The sequence below is a fragment of the Coregonus lavaretus genome (genome assembly GCF_964263955.1).
Source record: "Coregonus lavaretus genome assembly, contig: HAP1_SCAFFOLD_1090, whole genome shotgun sequence".
Taxonomy (NCBI): domain Eukaryota; kingdom Metazoa; phylum Chordata; class Actinopteri; order Salmoniformes; family Salmonidae; genus Coregonus; species Coregonus lavaretus.
Genome location: NW_028156824.1, coordinates 115,548 through 132,373, shown reverse-complemented (window position 1 = coordinate 132,373; position 16,826 = coordinate 115,548).

Sequence of the window (16,826 nt, the reverse complement as noted above, 5' to 3'; positions counted from 1 at the left end):
CCTCTGTTAGCCAGCACCTCTCCTAAACAGGTGTTCTACTCTGTTAGCCAGCACCTCTCCTAAACAGGTGTTCTACTCTGCTACCCAGCACCTCTCCTAAACAGGTGTTCTACTCTGTTAGCCAGCACCTCTCCTAAACAGGTGTTCTACTCTGCTAGCCAGCACCTCTCCTAAACAGGTGTTCTCCTCTGCTACCCAGCACCTCTCCTAAACAGGTGTTCTACTCTGTTAGCCAGCACCTCTCCTAAACAGGTGTTCTACTCTGCTAGCCAGCACCTCTCCTAAACAGGTGTTCTCCTCTGCTACCCAGCACCTCTCCTAAACAGGTGTTCTACTCTGCTACCCAGCACCTCTCCTAAACAGGTGTGCGTTTCTTTTGCCTCCAGTTTAAGGTAAAGGACACCTGACTTTATATTTAAAGCCTTTTGGAATCCACATTTTACACTAAAGAAGAACTGATATTTCCTGGGGCCAGAAAAGGCTCTGCATGGTAGGAATGGCCCAGCAGCACTCCAACACTAGTTTGGTGAATTCCAAATGTTCCCTTTATTCTAGATTATTAACCTGAAATACTCACTTTACTTTCAAACTGCGTTGCAGTTTAGAGATTAAACTATGAGCTGCTCTGTCATCTCAAAATGGCCCCTGTACAGATACTTTGTTATTTTCAGTTTCAACTGCAGTCATGGCCTCACCCCTTTATATACCAATAGTAACCAGAGGGTGGCGCTAACAGTCAGTTGCATGTGACAGCAGTATCTGATGACATGGTACCGAATCTCGCGTTAAAAAGATGTTTAGTCCTTCTTCAAGACATCTCTTACATTATTTTAGCTAAACTTATAATTTACTCGAAACCAGATTTAGCAGTTTTTTTTCTCTCCAAAAAATGATTTACTGTAGGCCTATAATAATTGTTAACAGTCCTCAAATAAACTGTCTTAAAAAATCTGATGATTAGTTGAATCAGGTGTGTAAATGCTGGGCAAGAACAAAAGGATTGAGAAACCCTGAGACAAACATCAAACCATATCATTGAAAAGCTCCTGCACCATCTTCACCAGACGTTTTGCTGATAACAAAACCCAAGACCTGAGCATGTGTAAAAACCTTAGCATGATATGGTTTTCCATAAGCAAAGTCGACATTAGAATGCAGTTTAAACCACCTCCGACAGAATGTATCTAACGTGCTCTAGAGAACCTAAAGTAGTTTTCCTGTGCTTTGTCACCTTATTTCTTGATGTGCATCAGTTCTACAGCGTTAATATGTTTCATGGAATAAGGGTTGCAAAATAGGTGTCTCCTTAATGACAATCTAAATAACATGTATAATAGCCTACCTTATATCTCATTCCAGGTATTCATTCTCTTACGCTGTCCTTTAGAATAGATTATTGTTCAGATTATTGTTCAGAAATACTTACTTTATTATTCAGTTCTCTCCATATAGTGTTTTCTGCTCTGTCATCTCCAAATGGATGCTGTACAGCTGAGCCGCAGCTCAGTCGTCATAAAATGGATCCTGTACAAAAGAACAACTTTACTTTCTGTTTCAGCTCAACCGTCTCCCCACCCTGATATTAAAGTGTTTTATTGGTATCTTCCACTAGATGGCAGTAAACACCTGCTGTAACTAGACTACGACTATGTGTTCGGTTTCATACATGCAGTTTCCCAGAGGAGAAGTGCTGATCTAGGATCAGGTCCCCCCTGTCCATTTAATCTGTTTCATTATGATCTAAAAGGCAAAACTGATCCCAGATCAGAACTCCTACTCTTTATGAATACTGTCACAGGTGACTCCTCAAGATGAGGCTCATGATTTAAAAGTTATATTCTTTAAGAATCAATTAATATCATTAATTGAACTGCTTTGCCATGAACAGATCTGTGAGGTCTTAACTTAAAGGTACTATATAGACTTTATGGTCATTTTAATGGGGTTGAACATTCATCCCATCAGATTGTGTAAAGGATTTTATGAGTTCTGAAAAATACTGACTTGGAAGCATCTCTCTGACCTCACCCTGCTGAAACACACCCAAGTAAAGACCACATAGCTACAGTTAAATGCTTGTCTGGTTTTTACCCACTTTTACAGCCTATGAATGGACTGGCATCCATATGAATCAGTGGAATATACAGACTAGTTAACCATGATGAGGACTGTTATTTTATTAAATCAATTTTAGAATGCTGTAATGTAACAAAATGTGGAAAAATTCAAGGGGTCAAAATCCTCTCTGAATGCCCTGGATTCTCCTCTTTCTACCTGGTTTCCTTTTCCTCTGTCAACCACCAGCCTCTCATCTCCAAGACAAATGAATGAGGTGAGAAAAGGGAGACGTGGATGTACTGAGGCGGCAGGTATTTAAGGGGGTCAGCCGCAGCACTAGCCGGGACTCCGGACTAATCACAAACTCTTACTCTGAATGTATCCTGCAGCGCGCAAGGATACCATATTTGAGTGATCTAATGTAGTGCCACATAACTACCTTCATTAGCAGCCAAGCATCGATCAACATGTCACCAGAATAAGACCCTCGATAGTTATTGGAAAGGAACATCAATCTCATCACCTTATACGTTCACCATAATTTATTTAACCTGTAACCTAGGCCCGGCGGTAGGATTAACTCGGCAAGTGGGCATCAGAAATGACTAAGGGGGCACAACTATTTTCGCTTGCTGATAACACAGGGTGGATTATAATCGATAGTACAATTACACACAATGTATTTGCAGCCACGCACGGCTGTCTTGCCGCAAGAATACAGGCTACTGCACTGCTTTACAAACGTGGACAATTCATAACCGGCTCGAGAAATTGCAAGTTATGACAACGCTACACAGCTACATGCAAAATACCCATAAATCCAATGCAAAACAGTTGCTAATTACCGTAATAACACTTCCTCATGCCAATACAATGCATTTCCAATGGCGGAAAGCAAACAATAATGTACAATGCACTACCACGACTTATCAGTACAACGCAGCTTGAACGCAGCTACCAAGCTGTCTTCCCACAAGAGTGTCGTATGATAACAGAGACATTAATATTCCATAGCAACGAGTTGTTTATGGCAACACTATAGCTACATCGTTACTCAACCATTGGTCAAGGTCTGCCCACCCTCATCAATGTAATGCAAAGCACCTCTTCTACATTATAAAACAACATTAAAAACAATCAGAATATATTATAAACCAAACTTTTCCAATCCAATCACAGAAATCAAGCAGCAGACTTGGCAGCAAGGCCAATAAAGAAAATCACATCTACACCTATTTCTGACGTTTGCCACGCATTTCCAAAAGCTAGCAAATAACTAAATACTCCAAGCCCAGCCAGGCTGCCTGTTCTTACCCAGATTCAAAAGAGTTGCAGCCGCCTTGATGCTGTGTTGAACCTCCTCAGCAGTCTCTCGTTCCACTCCCCACAGAATTTGCTCGTAAGATCCCTCTCAAATGCCAGTTGAATCAGCTGCTCTTTCCTCCTGTGCAACATGCTCCGTCTGTGCTCACTGAATACGTTTTTCTATGTTGAAAAGGAGTTCTGCCAAGTTGCCGTGGATACTCCAAATGTTAATCCCAGCTTCAATGCCATCATCACAGTAGACATTGCTGTTAGAGGCCCGGAGAATCTCTCCAAAATGCTCTGCGTTGTTCATTTTTCTTCTCCAGATCGGGCGATTTCAGTCTGTAGAAACTGACGTGCGACAGTAAACTCAGTTTCCACAAAATCTCCTGAGATTAAGTCCAGCAGTGGTCCACTTTTTCCATATCCATAAAGGTTTCATTCTCTGGGTGCAAGGCAAATTGGCTGTTTCGTTGGTTAAATCTTGCTGACATTTCTCCCAGTACAGCATCCAGAGTGCTGAAAAACAGTCTGTTACACTCCCTCTCATTGTCCTCTTCTAGCTGGCCCATTGTTTTGTTTCGACCACATGTTGTTTCAGATTACTACTCACTACTTTTTGCCGTTTGCTTGGAGCGGGGGTGTCCGTGTGCTTGTATTTCTCCCATAACTCATCAAACTGCATCTGCCTTGCAGCAGTCACCCTCTGCCTTTGAACCACGTGCTACAAAATGTCTGTTTTCTCCTGCAGTACAGGCGGGTTGGGTATTTCCCCAGACAAACCTGCGCTGGCTCCTCATCACCGAGGTCGTCAGGCACTAACGGAGGCGTCGGTGCTTGTAATATACTGGCGGTGCTGCTGCTAGGTTCGGTCTTGGCGGCTGCAGGCCCCTCCTCGGGTTGGTTACCTCCTATGTCACCAGGCTGCAGGCCCCTCCTCGGGTTGGTTACCTCCTATGTCACCAGGCTGCAAGACGGTTGAGCAGGTGTCTTTGCTGCTGGGCTCAGCGGCCTTGGCCTCGGTGATTAGCGTCGGCTCAGCGGCCTTGGCCTCGGTGATTAGCGTCGGCTCAGCGGCCTTGGCTTCGGTGATTAGCGTCGGCTCAGCGGCCTTGGCTTCGGTGATTAGCGTCGGCTCAGCGGCCTTGGCTTCGGTGATTAGCGTCAGCTCAGCAGCCTTGGCCTCGGTGATTAGCGTCGGACCAGCAGCCTTGCCTTTGGTCTATGTGGCAGGCTTCTCCTCCTCCCCACCGCTTTGATCCGATGCTGCCGTTGTGCCCTGGCGAAGCCACTTTCTAATATCCATCATACTATCAGCTACCAACCAAACTGTTAACATTAGCTAAATTCCATCCAGCTGCGCGGTGAATGTTTTTTTTTTTTACACCTTTATTGAGACCATGAGAGCAACATTGCCATGTTCAACATTTCATTTGGCAGAAATAATAATACATATAAAAAAAAATATACTGTATTATTTTCCCCTCCACTAAATGGTCTTTCTCAACCAAACAACATCTAGGCAAAACTAAACACCTGAACGTTTGTGGTGTGTGTGTCTGTATGTGTGTGTCTGTGTGTGTCTGGGTGTATGTGTGTGTGTGTGTGTGTCTGTATGTGTGTGTCTGGGTGTATGTGTGTGTGTCTGTGTGTGTGTGTCTGTGACTGAATGTTGGACATGTTCATTTAATCAGAGTCACAGTTGTGACAGTGGTATGGCTGTCCTGGGGTTCAGGCTTGGTAACAGTGGTATGGCTGTCCTGGGGTTCAGGCTTGGTGACAGTGGTATGGCTGTCCTGGGGTTCAGGCTTGGTGACAGTGGTATGGCTGTCCTGGGGTTCAGGCTTGGTGGGCCCATCATGCCCAACACTGCACCCAGACCTCCTTGGACATGGAATTGTTAAAGTGCTCCATGGACACAATGCCATTTCCCCCTTTTGCACCCTCGTGGCGCAGGGCCTGCATGGGGAACACAGTGAGGGAGAAACTCTCTTCAGCTGGTGGTGCTAATGAGAGAGGGTGTGGTGGACTATACAGGTTGGTCCTCAGGGTGAACGGTACTGTGGTCAATGTCTCCACCTAGTGGTCAAATACACAAATGGAACCACTAAAACAATTTGGGAGACAGGGCAATCATATTTCAACTGCAGTAGATATCATTGATGTAAAACCATTGCTATATAACACATGTTCAATATGTTAGGTATTTCCAGGTTAAGACCTCTGGGGACTAAAGTCTCTAAAACATACTATAGTCCTTTTCCAGGTTAAGACCTCTGGGGACTAAAGTCTCTAAAACATACTATAGTCCTTTTCCAGGTTAAGACCTCTGGGGACTAAAGTCTCTAAAACATACTATAGTCCTTTTCCAGGTTAAGACCTCTGGGGACTAAAGTCTCTAAAACATACTATAGTCCTTTTCCAGGTTAAGACCTCTGGGGACTAAAGTCTCTAAAACATACTATAGTCCTTTTCCAGGTTAAGACCTCTGGGGGCTAAAGTCTCTAAAACATACTATAGTCCTTTTCCAGGTTAAGACCTCTGGGGACTAAAGTCTCTAAAACATACTATAGTCCTTTTCCAGGTTAAGACCTCTGGGGACTAAAGTCTCTAAAACATACTATAGTCCTTTTCCAGGTTAAGACCTCTGGGGACTAAAGTCTCTAAAACATACTATAGTCCTTTTCCAGGTTAAGACCTCTGGGGACTAAAGTCTCTAAAACATACTATAGTCCTTTTCCAGGTTAAGACCTCTGGGGACTAAAGTCTCTAAAACATACTATAGTCCTTTTCCAGGTTAAGACCTCTGGGGACTAAAGTCTCTAAAACATACTATAGTCCTTTTCCAGGTTAAGACCTCTGGGGACTAAAGTCTCTAAAACATACTATAGTCCTTTTCCAGGTTAAGACCACTGGGGACTAAAGCCTCTAAAACATACTATAGTCCTTTTCCAGGTTAAGACCTCTGGGGACTAAAGTCTCTAAAACATACTATAGTCCTTTTCCAGGTTAAGACCTCTGGGGACTAAAGTCTCTAAAACATACTATAGTCCTTTTCCAGGTTAATACCTCTGGGGACTAAAGTCTCTAAAACATACTATAGTCCTTTTCCAGGTTAAGACCTCTGGGGACTAAAGTCTCTAAAACATACTATAGTCCTTTTCCAGGTTAAGACCTCTGGGGACTAAAGTCTCTAAAACATACTATAGTCCTTTTCCAGGTTAAGACCTCTGGGGACTAAAGTCTCTAAAACATACTATAGTCCTTTTCCAGGTTAAGACCTCTGGGGACTAAAGTCTCTAAAACATACTATAGTCCTTTTCCAGGTTAAGACCTCTGGGGACTAAAGTCTCTAAAACATACTATAGTCCTTTTCCAGGTTAAGACCTCTGGGGACTAAAGTCTCTAAAACATACTATAGTCCTTTTCCAGGTTAAGACCTCTGGGGACTAAAGTCTCTAAAACATACTATAGTCCTTTTCCAGGTTAAGACCTCTGGGGACTAAAGTCTCTAAAACATACTATAGTCCTTTTCCAGGTTAAGACCTCTGGGGACTAAAGTCTCTAAAACATACTATAGTCCTTTTCCAGGTTAAGACCTCTGGGGACTAAAGTCTCTAAAACATACTATAGTCCTTTTCCAGGTTAAGACCTCTGGGGACTAAAGTCTCTAAAACATACTATAGTCCTTTTCCAGGTTAAGACCTCTGGGGACTAAAGTCTCTAAAACATACTATAGTCCTTTTCCAGGTTAAGACCTCTGGGGACTAAAGTCTCTAAAACATACTATAGTCCTTTTCCAGGTTAAGACCACTGGGGACTAAAGCCTCTAAAACATACTATAGTCCTTTTCCAGGTTAAGACCACTGGGGACTAAAGTCTCTAAAACATACTATAGTCCTTTTCCAGGTTAAGACCTCTGGGGACTAAAGTCTCTAAAACATACTATAGTCCTTTTCCAGGTTAATACCTCTGGGGACTAAAGTCTCTAAAACATACTATAGTCCTTTTCCAGGTTAAGACCTCTGGGGACTAAAGTCTCTAAAACATACTATAGTCCTTTTCCAGGTTAAGACCTCTGGGGACTAAAGTCTCTAAAACATACTATAGTCCTTTTCCAGGTTAAGACCTCTGGGGACTAAAGTCTCTAAAACATACTATAGTCCTTTTCCAGGTTAAGACCTCTGGGGACTAAAGTCTCTAAAACATAATATAGTCCTTTTCCAGGTTAAGACCTCTGGGGACTAAAGTCTCTAAAACATACTATAGTCCTTTTCCAGGTTAAGACCTCTGGGGACTAAAGCCTCTAAAACATACTATAGTCCTTTTCCAGGTTAAAACCTCTGGGGACTAAAGTCTCTAAAACATACTATAGTCCTTTTCCAGGTTAAGACCTCTGGGGACTAAAGTCTCTAAAACATACTATAGTCCTTTTCCAGGTTAAGACCTCTGGGGACTAAAGTCTCTAAAACATACTATAGTCATTTTCCAGGTTAAGACCTCTAGGGACTAAAGTCTCTAAAACATACTATGGTCCTTTTCCAGGTTAAGACCTCTGGGGACTAAAGTCTCTAAAACATACTATAGTCCTTTTCCAGGTTAAGACCTCTGGGGACTAAAGTCTCTAAAACATATTATAGTCCTTTTCCAGGTTAAGACCTCTGGGTACTAAAGTCTCTAAAACATACTATAGTCCTTTTCCAGGTTAAGACCTCTGGGGACTAAAGTCTCTAAAACATACTATAGTCCTTTTCCAGGTTAAGACCTCTGGGGTCTAAAGTCTCTAAAACATACTATAGTCCTTTTCCAGGTTAAGACCTCTGGGGACTACAGTCTCTAAAACATACTATAGTCCTTTTCCAGGTTAAGACCTCTGGGGACTAAAGTCTCTAAAACATACTATAGTCATTTTCCAGGTTAAGACCTCTGGGGACTAAAGTCTCTAAAACATACTATAGTCCTTTTCCAGGTTAAGACTTCTGGGGACTAAAGTCTCTAAAACATACTATAGTCCTTTTCCAGGTTAAGACCTCTGGGGACTAAAGTCTCTAAAACATACTATAGTCCTTTTCCAGGTTAAGACCTCTGGGGACTAAAGTCTCTAAAACATAATATAGTCCTTTTCCAGGTTAAGACCTCTGGGGACTAAAGTCTCTAAAACGTACTATAGTCCTTTTCCAGGTTAAGACCTCTGGGGACTAAAGCCTCTAAAACATACTATAGTCCTTTTCCAGGTTAAGACCTCTGGGGACTAAAGTCTCTAAAACATACTATAGTCCTTTTCCAGGTTAAGACCTCTGGGGACTAAAGTCTCTAAAACATACTATAGTCCTTTTCCAGGTTAAGACCTCTGGGGACTAAAGTCTCTAAAACATACTATAGTCATTTTCCAGGTTAAGACCTCTAGGGACTAAAGTCTCTAAAACATACTATGGTCCTTTTCCAGGTTAAGACCTCTGGGGACTAAAGTCTCTAAAACATACATACTATAGTCCTTTTCCAGGTTAAGACCTCTGGGGACTAAAGTCTCTAAAACATACTATAGTCCTTTTCCAGGTTAAGACCTCTGGGGACTAAAGTCTCTAAAACATACTATAGTCCTTTTCCAGGTTAAGACCTCTGGGGACTAAAGTCTCTAAAACATAATATAGTCCTTTTCCAGGTTAAGACCTCTGGGGACTAAAGTCTCTAAAACATACTATAGTCCTTTTCCAGGTTAAGACCTCTGGGGACTAAAGCCTCTAAAACATACTATAGTCCTTTTCCAGGTTAAGACCTCTGGGGACTAAAGTCTCTAAAACATACTATAGTCCTTTTCCAGGTTAAGACCTCTGGGGACTAAAGTCTCTAAAACATACTATAGTCCTTTTCCAGGTTAAGACCACTGGGGACTAAAGTCTCTAAAACATACTATAGTCCTTTTCCAGGTTAAGACCTCTGGGGACTAAAGTCTCTAAAACATACTATAGTCCTTTTCCAGGTTAAGACCTCTGGGGACTAAAGTCTCTAAAACATACTATAGTCCTTTTCCAGGTTAAGACCTCTGGGGACTAAATTATCTAAAACATACTATAGTCCTTTTCCAGATTAAGACCTCTGGGGACTAAAGTCTCTAAAACATACTATAGTCCTTTTCCAGGTTAAGACCTCTGGGGACTAAAGTCTCTAAAACATACTATAGTCCTTTTCCAGGTTAAGACCTCTGGGGTCTAAAGTCTCTAAAACATACTATAGTCCTTTTCCAGGTTAAGACCTCTGGGCACTAAAGTCTCTAAAACATACTATAGTCCTTTTCCAGGTTAAGACCTCTGGGGACTAAAGTCTCTAAAACATACTATAGTCCTTTTCCAGGTTAAGACCTCTGGGGACTAAAGTCTCTAAAACATATTATAGTCCTTTTCCAGGTTAAGACCTCTGGGGACTAAAGTCTCTAAAACATACTATAGTCCTTTTCCAGGTTAAGACCTCTGGGGACTAAAGTCTCTAAAACATACTATAGTCCTTTTCCAGGTTAAGACCTCTGGGGTCTAAAGTCTCTAAAACATACTATAGTCCTTTTCCAGGTTAAGACCTCTGGGGACTACAGTCTCTAAAACATACTATAGTCCTTTTCCAGGTTAAGACCTCTGGGGACTAAAGTCTCTAAAACATACTATAGTCATTTTCCAGGTTAAGACCTCTGGGGACTAAAGTCTCTAAAACATACTATAGTCCTTTTCCAGGTTAAGACCTCTGGGGACTAAAGTCTCTAAAACATACTATAGTCCTTTTCCAGGTTAAGACCTCTGGGGACTAAAGTCTCTAAAACATATTATAGTCCTTTTCCAGGTTAAGACCTCTGGGGACTAAAGTCTCTAAAACATACTATAGTCCTTTTCCAGGTTAAGACCTCTGGGGACTAAAGTCTCTAAAACATACTATAGTCCTTTTCCAGGTTAAGACCTCTGGGGACTAAAGTCTCTAAAACATACTATAGTCCTTTTCCAGGTTAAGACCTCTGGGGACTAAAGTCTCTAAAACATACTATAGTCCTTTTCCAGGTTTAGACCTCTGGGGACTAAAGTCTCTAAAACATACTATAGTCATTTTCCAGGTTAAGACCTCTGGGGACTAAAGTCTCTAAAACATACTATAGTCCTTTTCCAGGTTAAGACCTCTGGGGACTAAAGTCTCTAAAACATACTATAGTCCTTTTCCAGGTTAAGACTTCTGGGGACTAAAGTCTCTAAAACATACTATAGTCCTTTTCCAGGTTAAGACCCCTGGGGACTAAAGTCTCTAAAACATACTATAGTCCTTTTCCAGGTTAAGACCTCTGGGGACTAAAGTCTCTAAAACATACTATAGTCCTTTTCCAGGTTAAGACCTCTGGGGACTAAAGTCTCTAATAAAAAGCATGAGCTGGCGCACCCCCAGAGAACATTATTTAGTGTAGAGGTGCTGACTAACGGAGAATGAACTGGAAGATATACATATATATAGAGAGTCTCACACTCTGTATATCAACTGATGTCATGAATGATTGAACCAGGTTATGTAGACAATTGCAATTAGTGCAACCAATGACTATAGAGAAGGGTGTGTCAACTGTGGGACCTTATATAGACAGGTGCCTTTCCAAATCATGTCCTAACAATTGAATTTACTACAGGTGGACTCCAATCAAGTTGTAGAAACAGCTCAAGGATGATCAATGGAAACAGGATGCACCTGGGCTCAATTTAGTGTCTCATAACAAAGGGTCTGAATACTTATGTACATACTTTTTTTTTTTTTTGAATTTTTATACATTTGCAAACATTTCTATAAACCTGTTTTTCGCTTTGTCATTATGGGGTATTGTGTGTAGATTGATGAGGACATTATTTTATTTAATCCATTTTATAATAAGGCCATAACGTAACAAAATGTGGAAAAAGTCAAGGGGTCACCTCTTTTCCATGTTAAATGTCATTAATAATAATAATAATAATATGAATAATAATATAATGTGTCACTGTTTGTTAAGGTAGTTAGACAGTGCAGCAACACAAGGCCATGTCCCATGTCTCTAACATATTTAGACAGTGCAGCAACACAAGGCCATGTCCCATGTCTCTAACATATTTAGACAGTGCAGCAACACAAGGCCATGTCCCATGTCTCTAACATATTTAGACAGTGCAGCAACACAAGGCCATGTCCCATGTCTCTAACATATTTAGACAGTGCAGCAACACAAGGCCATGTTCCATGTCTCGAACATATTTAGACAGTGGAGCAACACAAGGCCATGTCCCATGTCTCTAACATATTTAGACAGTGCAGCAACACAAGGCCATGTCCCATGTCTCTAACATATTTAGACAGTGGAGCAACACAAGACCATGTCCCATGTCTCTAACATATTTAGACAGTGCAGCAACACAAGGCCATGTCCCATGTCTCTAACATATTTAGACAGTGCAGCAACACAAGGCCATGTCCCATGTCTCTAACATATTTAGACAGTGCAGCAACACAAGGCCATGTCCCATGTCTCTAACATATTTAGACAGTGCAGCAACACAAGGCCATGTCCCATGTCTCTAACATATTTAGACAGTGCAGCAACACAAGGCCATGTCCCATGTCTCTAACATATTTAGACAGTGCAGCAACACAAGGCCATGTCCCATGTCTCTAACATATTTAGACAGTGCAGCAACACAAGGCCATGTCCCATGTCTCTAACATATTTAGACAGTGCAGCAACACAAGGCCATGTCCCATGTCTCTAACATAGTTAGACAGTGCAGTAACACAAGGCCATGTCCCATGTCTCTAACATATTTAGACAGTGCAGCAACACAAGGCCATGTCCCATGTCTCTAACATATTTAGACAGTGCAGCAACACAAGGCCATGTCCCATGTCTCTAACATATTTAGACAGTGCAGCAACACAAGGCCATGTCCCATGTCTCTAACATATTTAGACAGTGCAGCAACACAAGGCCATGTCCCATGTCTCTAACATATTTAGACAGTGCAGCAACACAAGGCCATGTCCCATGTCTCTAACATATTTAGACAGTGCAGCAACACAAGGCCATGTCCCATGTCTCTAACATATTTAGACAGTGCAGCAACACAAGGCCATGTCCCATGTCTCTAACATATTTAGACAGTGCAGCAACACAAGTCCATGTCCCATGTCTCTAACATATTTAGACAGTGCAGCAACACAAGGCCATGTCCCATGTCTCTAACATATTTAGACAGTGCAGCAACACAAGGCCATGTCCCATGTCTCTAACATATTTAGACAGTGCAGCAACACAAGGCCATGTCCCATGTCTCTAACATATTTTTTATTAATTAAAATTAGGCTATTTGTTGTCTTTCAAACTGTTATTTTGTAAACATGATAAAGGATCATTGTTGCATCCTAAGATGCTGGGTTATTTTACTGAAGACTCCGAAGCGTACTTATAATAAACTGAACAGATTTATTTCATGTTCTCCTTAACACATTCCAGTGGACCACTCTCTACAGTGTCTTCAGCCCAACCAATACATCATTAAACTTTTTACTGCCCTTGCATCTCGTAATCCAATCACTTCAATGCAAGAATGGAAAACCCATTGTCATTTGTTAATTCAAGTAACTCCTGCATACAAATCCCATTGGCTATTTACAACCATTTTAAATCTAAACTCATTAACACATAATACATTTCTCAATACACCACACTCCTCCCCAGGAAATTCTCACTTCCTCTGAAAACATCCTTGATGAACATCATGAGTTTTCCAAAACAGTCTTTCACTTCTCAACTCATATACAACCTGTTTACAGATCCAATCGGTCCGGAGGCCTTCTGACCCTTTTTGGCCTCTCATGATGCTCTGGACCCTCAGGCTCACTAAGTAGGTTATAGGACCAAGTAGCCTTTTCACAACCCCGGGTCTCCATTTCTCTCTCTCTCTCCTCCCCGGTAATCTGGGACAAGCACTGTTTGTTCCGACTGTAAAAAACGAAGACTCTTGCCCAACCCCTTGTCCTGTATCTTAGACTGCAAGTCAGCTGAAAAGCTGGGTTTAACCAGTGATAACCTTGTATGTCTGAGTCTAACCTGGGCCATCTCCTTACCATGGCTTCTATGTCTGAGTCTAAACTGGGCCATCTCCTTACCATGTCTTCTATGTCTGAGTCTAACCTGGGCCATCTCCTTACCATGTCTTCTATGTCTGAGTCTAACCTGGGCCATCTCCTTACCATGTATTCTATGTCTGAGTCTAACCTGGGCCATCTCCTTACCATGTCTTCTATGTCTGAGTCTAACCTGGGCCATCTCCTTACCATGTCTTCTATGTCTGAGTCTAACCTGAGCCATCTCCTTACCATGTCTTCTATGTCTGAGTCTAACCTGAGCCATCTCCTTACCATGTCTTCTATGTCTGAGTCTAACCTGAGCCATCTCCTTACCATGTCTTCTATGTCTGAGTCTAACCTGGGCCATCTCCTTACCATGTCTTCTATGTCTGAGTCTAACCTGGGCCATCTCCTTACCATGTCTTCTATGTCTGAGTCTAACCTGGGCCATCTCCTTACCATGTCTTCTATGTCTGAGTCTAACCTGGGTCATCTCCTTACCATGTCTTCTATGTCTGAGTCTAACCTGGGCCATCTCCTTACCATGTCTTCTATGTCTGAGTCTAACCTGGGCCATCTCCTTACCATGTCTTCTATGTCTGAGTCTAACCTGGGCCATCTCCTTACCATGTCTTCTATGTCTGAGTCTAACCTGGGCCATCTCCTTACCATGTCTTCTATGTCTGAGTCTAACCTGGGCCATCTCCTTACCATGTCTTCTATGTCTGAGTCTAACCTGGGCCATCTCCTTACCATGTCTTCTATGTCTGAGTCTAACCTGGGCCATCTCCTTACCATGTCTTCTATGTCTGAGTCTAACCAGGGCCATCTCCTTACCATGTCTTCTATGTCTGAGTCTAACCTGGGCCATCTCCTTACCATGTCTTCTATGTCTGAGTCTAACCTGGGCCATCTCCTTACCATGTCTTCTATGTCTGAGTCTAACCTGGGCCATCTCCTTACCATGTCTTCTATGTCTGAGTCTAACCTGGGCCATCTCCTTACCATGTCTTCTATGTCTGAGTCTAACCTGGGCCATCTCCTTACCATGTCTTCTATGTCTGAGTCTAACCTGGGCCATCTCCTTACCATGTCTTCTATGTCTGAGTCTAACCTGGGCCATCTCCTTACCATGTCTTCTATGTCTGAGTCTAACCTGAGCCATCTCCTTACCATGTCTTCTATGTCTGAGTCTAACCTGGGCCATCTCCTTACCATGTCTTCTATGTCTGAGTCTAACCTGGGCCATCTCCTTACCATGTCTTCTATGTCTGAGTCTAACCTGGGCCTTCTCCTTACCATGTCTTCTATGTCTGAGTCTAACCTGGGCCATCTCCTTACCATGTCTTCTATGTCTGAGTCTAACCTGGGCCATCTCCTTACCATGTCTTCTATGTCTGAGTCTAACCTGGGCCATCTCCTTACCATGTCTTCTATGTCTGAGTCTAACCTGGGCCATCTCCTTACCATGTCTTCTATGTCTGAGTCTAACCTGGGCCATCTCCTTACCATGTCTTCTATGTCTGAGTCTAACCTGGGCCATCTCCTTACCATGTCTTCTATGTCTGAGTATAACCTGGGCCACTAAAAGTGTCTCCTTGCCAGAGCTTCCATTTGAACCATGCTCCAGTGGTTTTCATGTAGCTCCTCCAGTAGGTTCCTCTGTAGAGTAGCCGGCACCACCGCTCTCATACCCCATAACACACAATCACTGTCTACAGTGAGCTCATCCCTTCTCACCCAATCAGGCTTTAGTTCAGGATCAGTAACGTGGTTAGGTCACCCTGTAAGTGGGAAGTGCTTCACTTTAGCCAAACCCTTGTCTTTGGTAGTTTCCCTGGCTGTGTCCTTAGCTACAATGGGAAGTACATCTACAAATGACACTGGATAGTTTGGATTGCTCTGAAATCGGAAGTACATCTACAAATGCCACTGGATAGTTTGGATTGCTCTGAAATGGGAAGTACATCTACAAATGACACTGGATATTTTGGATTGCTCTGAAATGGGAAGTACATCTACAAATTACACTGGATAGTTTGGATTGCTCTGAAATGGGAAGTACATCTACAAATGACACTGGGCATTCTTCACCTCTGTCTTCTGTATTGGGGCATACTTTACCTCTGTATTCTCTATTGGGGCATACTTCACCTCTGTCTTCTCTATTGGGGCATACTTCACCTCTGTCTTCTCTATTGGGGCATACTTCACCTCTGTCTTCTCTATTGGGGCATACTTAACCTCTGTCTTCTCTATTTGGGCATACTTCACCTCTGTCTTCTCTATTGGGGCATATTTTACCTCTGTCTTCTCTATTGGGGCATACTTCACCTCTGTCTTCTCTATTTGGGCATACTTCACCTCTGTCTTCTCTATTTGGGCATACTTCACCTCTGCCTTCTCTATTTGGGCATTCTTCACCTCTGTCTTCTCTATTCGGGCATACTTCACCTCTGTCTTCTCTATTTGGGCATACTTCACATCTGTCTTCTCTATTGGGGCATACTTCACCTCTGTCTTCTCTATTGATGCATACTTCACCTCTGCCTTCTCTATTTGGGCATTCTTCACCTCTGTCTTCTCTATTCGGGCATACTTCACCTCTGTCTTCTCTATTGGGGCATACTTCACCTCTGTCTTCTCTATTGAGGCATTCTTCACCTCTGTCTTCTCTATTGGGGCATACTTCACCTCTGTCTTCTCTATTTGTGCATACTTCACCTCTGTCTTCTCTATTGGGGCATACTTCACCTCTGTCTTCTCTATTTCGGCATACTTCACCTCTGTCTTCTCTATTTGGTCATACTTCACCTCTGCCTTCTCTATTTGGGCATACTTCACCTCTGTCTTCTCTATTTGGGCATACTTCACCTCTGTCTTCTCTATTGGCGTATACTTCACCTCTTTCTTCTCTATTTGGGCATACTTCACCTCTTTCTTCTCTATTGGGGCATACTTCACCTCTGTCTTCTCTATTTGGGCATACTTCACCTCTGTCTTCTCTATTTGGGCATACTTCACCTCTGTCTTCTCTATTTGGGCATACTTCACCTCTGTTTTCTCTATTGGGGCATACTTCACCTCTAACTTCTCTATTGGGGCATACTTCACTTCTAACTTCTCTATTTGGGCATATTTCACCCCGGTCTTCTCTATTTGGGCATACTTCACCTCTGTCTTCTCTATTGGGGCATACTTCACCTCTGTCTTCTCTATTTGGGCATACTTCACCTCTGTCTTCTCTATTTGGGCATACTTCACCTCTGCCTTCTCTATTTGGGCATTCTTCACCTCTGTCTTCTCTATTCGGGCATACTTCACCTCTGTCTTCTCTATTTGGGCAT